This window comes from Ochotona princeps, chromosome 25 (assembly GCF_030435755.1).
Source record: "Ochotona princeps isolate mOchPri1 chromosome 25, mOchPri1.hap1, whole genome shotgun sequence".
Lineage (NCBI taxonomy): Eukaryota > Metazoa > Chordata > Mammalia > Lagomorpha > Ochotonidae > Ochotona > Ochotona princeps.
In genome coordinates, this window is record NC_080856.1 from 18,088,040 (window position 1) to 18,092,544 (window position 4,505).

A 4,505-nucleotide genomic window follows, 5' to 3' on the forward strand; every position below is an offset into this window, starting at 1 on the left:
CAAACTGTGGAAGTATGACTGGTGGGACAGCTACTGGTTCTTTCCCAGTCCCCTCTAATGCTAGCAGATGTAACACAGAGGAAGTGAGACTAGACTCCAAAGCCAATCACCCTTTCTGCAATAACTAGTTCCACTACTTTCTAGGTTTATGTGTGAAGTTGAGCTTCAGTTTCTTCAATTTAGAAATGCTAAAAATAATGTTATTTGAGGAACTCAGTGATTCAGTCAACATTAAGTAAACAGTTTATAGTAAAGAGTTCCTGGAACACATTAAGTTCTAGGACTGATCACAATTATGGCATTTTGTTACTTAAAAGAACTTTACCACTTTGGGATTCCTTCCTGATGTGTGTTCATCTCTAGGGCGACTTTTGCTTTGGCTTTGCTTTTGGCATGCCAAGCCTTGGGAATTGATGCTTTCGTCTTGCACCACAGAGCTGCTGACTTGGATTTCTTACCTCAAGTTGAGCACCTGTGTTCTTCCCCTTCACACCCCAGTTTCCCAATAAGAAGATCCTTTTAACTGTGCCCAAGAATCCTTTTTAAAAGCACTTGGTTTTTTGTTATATTGCACCATCCTAATTCCACTCCATAGATCCTGCCAGGTGTGTGGATATGAAAAGTAATGGTCTTTTTTTTTTTTCACCTACTCTCTCTGAAACTGACCTCTGGTTTTGAGATTTCCAGCTCCTTCATCTCATCACTCAGAGAACTAATATTGGTTCATCTCTTTACAGTTTACAGTTTACAAAGCAATTTCATGAACATTATCTAATTCAACCTTCACAACAGTCTCCTGAGCTGGGCACTTGTATTTCCCCTAAACACAGAGGAAAGTTCAAGCAAAATAAATAATTTGAGCCAAGTTGTCAAGAATTAGTGATATAGACATAAAATTAGAAATGGAATTTGGTAAGTCCAAGGCATTGATTTCTTTTCAGAATATCACATTGCCCATAAGGTATGATTCTGATTCTGAATATCAGACTCCCTACACCCAAAACCCAGTTATAAAAATACTTCCATGCCTGGAGCTGGCATTGTAGCTTATCAGGTTCAGCTGCCACCTGCAACACTGGCATCCCAAATGGGCCCAACCCAAGTCCCTGTCACTCCGTTTCTGCTCTAATTCCATGCTGATACTCCCAGGAAGGCAGTAGAAGATGGTCCAAGTGCTTGGGCCCCTAAACTCATGTGGGAGACCAGAAGAAGCTTTAGGCAACTGGCTTTAGGCTGGCCCAGTTCTTTCATTATTGCAACCATTTGGAGAGTGAACTAGTGAATAAAAAATTCTCTCTCTCTCTGTCTCTCTCTCTCTCGTCTCTGTATAACTTCCTTTCAGATAAATTAATCTTTTACATGAAAAATTTCCATGCCTTCATGGCCAGCTTGAACACTCTCAACTTTCACACCCACAGCAGCAGCAGCTGTTGCGCATAATCCTCTGAATAACCATGTGAACTTCAGAATGCACTTTTCTGATCTCAGCATCTTTCTAGCTCACTGGCTCTTTCTGTATGAATGGCTCAATTTCTGCTGATGCTCGAAATTTTTTCCAAGACTCAAAATCTCAGAATAATGTTTGACCTCCCGCTCACCTTTCCTATCACATTCAGTTATCTGTTTCAGCTAAAATTTCTTTCTTTTGGTTATCTGCAATAAAAACAAAACAAAACAAAACAAACCAAGTGTGCAGCAAAGATAGGTTTACAAAATAGGTAGGATGTTGAGAGTACTGAATTGGGTAACAGAAATATGAGAACTCAACAGACTACTTCCTCTATTTATATAAATATTTTTAAATCTCAATAATAAAAAACCATCAATATATGTAGATTACTCAATTTTATAAAAAGGAAGAGTGGTGATACCCCAAGTGCCTCTTCCATCAGATTTCTATCTTTATCAGATGTCTCTTATTCTATTACCAACCATCAGTCCAACCTAAGTTCTTCATCCCAATGGCCAGCCTGCTCTTTCATGCAATCATTAACCCTAACCTCTCAGCAAGGCCAGACGAGGATTAACTTCCATTAGGAACATTTAAGTAGATGGAACTAGATTTCCACTTTATCATCCTTTTTCCCTCTTCCTGTTCATCTTTTGTCTACTAGCTACATACCTCTACATCAGTACACACAGCTGCCCACTTGCATGCTTACTGTCCTTCTTTGCTCTAACAGGTTTTGGAAACTATTTCACCAATTCTGCCAGAACTTCACAATATTTCACCTGAAATAATCTCAGTTATTCATTTGGAAGCCTTTTGGCAAACACTATTTCCTTAAGATTTGTGTAACTCAATTAACAATTGATATCAAGAATACGAAACCTCACTTTTCTCTGCCTTCTTTTTGTTTACTTTTTTATAATCCACTTGCCTGGATGAGTTGCAACTCCTCCCAGGCGTGTTCACTTTTTAAAAATTATTATTTATTTTATGAAACAATTCCATAAGCTCTGGGTTTTCTCTTGCCTCCTCCCCAAGACCCCCATCACTGATTCCTCTCATATTATTATAGTAATGTAGTCCTTCATAAATAGTCATAAGTCCGTCATTCTGCTTTTAAGTGTATCCTCATATTGTGGTACAGACAATGGAAGAAAGTCCAGCATCCTATTGTCCAGATATATTTATCAGTTTCATTGAGAACCCATCTTCAGTTTGGAAGTAGAGATGTATACTGCATTGTATCTTCACATCTGGATGTGATAGTCTCTATTACACAGGTATAATACAACCATTAAATGAAAAGTCATTTATTGTTGATTTTAAACAAAATCAACAATAAGAAGAAAAAGAGGAAATTTACAATGCCATGCAGTCTAATAACATGCTACTGAATGACCAATATGTCGCTAAAGAAATAAAAAAGAAAATCAAAAGCATTCTTGAAGAAGACAGTGCTATTGTATGACCTAGGACTCAGTAAAGAAATTAGTAAGAAAAAAAACTTTTTGAAGAAATTAAAATAGAAACAAAACTATCAAAACCCTTTGAATGTTTGAATGTATCACAAACAGTATTAAAAGGGCTATTAATCTCATATTTTGCATGAAGGTAGCCTTATATCAGAGAGAATATACGACATCTGTCCTTTTGGGATTGACTCATTTCACCGAACATAATGCTTGAGACAACTGGATACCAGCCTGCAGAAGTAAGAGGCAAGACCCACATCTGTCACCTTATACAAAAATCAGCTTTAAATGGATTGAAGACCTAAATAATCACTCAGAAACCATCAAACTATTAGAGGAAACATAGGAAACAACCTGCAAGATATAGGCATTAGTAAAGACTTCTTAGAAAAGTTACCCAATGCACAGGCAGTCAAAGCCAAAATAAACAAAGGGGGGCTACATTGAACCAAGGAGCTTGTTACAGCAAAGCAAACAAACAAAATGAAGAAGCAACCAGCAGAATGGGAGAAAGTCTGCACACTACAACTGATAGGGGACTAATATCAAGGCTTTACAAGAAACTTCAGAAACTCAACGACTGCAAAACAATATGTGAAGAAATGGCTAAAGGAAATGAATAGATATTTTTCAAAATAAAACATTCAAATGGCTAATAGACGTAATTTTAAAAAATGCTCGGGCTGCCTAGCTGTCTGGAAAACACAAATGAAAACCACATTGAGGTTCCAACTAACTCTAGTGAGATTGACCTACAGAAGTCTCTTAACAACATTTGCTCCTGTGCATGTGGGAAGAAAGGTACCATCCTTCACTGTTGGTTGGAGTGTAGGCTAGTACAATCACTATGAAAGTCAGTATGGAGAGTGCTTACAGACTTGAAAATTGATCTGCCATGTGACCCAAAGGAAATGAGACCTGCATATGAGAAAGAGATTTGTAATCCTATATTTATACCAGCACAATCTACAATAGCAAAGACATAAAAACAACCCAGATACCCATCAAAAGAGGAGCTGATAAAGAAACTGTGGTGCATCTACTCTATGGAATGTTTCTCAGCCATTAAAATGAGTGAAATTCTACCATTTACAACCAAATGGTCCCAAACAAAGACCATTATGTTCAGTGAAATAAGTCTCCACAATGTTTTTATACTCATTTTTTTTTCTCCGTCAATGTGAACACTGAGCCCTAATGTCCCAAAGCTGACCTCCACTGAATGATTTTCTGGCAAAAGCCCTCAGATGCTATCCGACATGATATTGACTATCTGGCCTGAAAGACGCAAGGGATGTAAGTCAGAAAGGTGTGAGAGAATCGAGAGTTTATTCTATTGTGAAGGTCAAAGAAATAGTATTCCAAATACAAAAAATTGAAGGGAAATTTTCACTTTAAAGCTTGCAATGGGGAAATCTCAACTGAACTTGAGCTGTGGTTATGCAATAAGGTGGAGGAATCCACCATGGTGGGAGGGTTTGGGGAGGGGTGGGGAGAACCCAAGTATCTATGTAACTGTGTCACATAATACAATGTAATTACTGAAGTTAAATAATAAATAATTAAAAAAAAAAATCTATGAA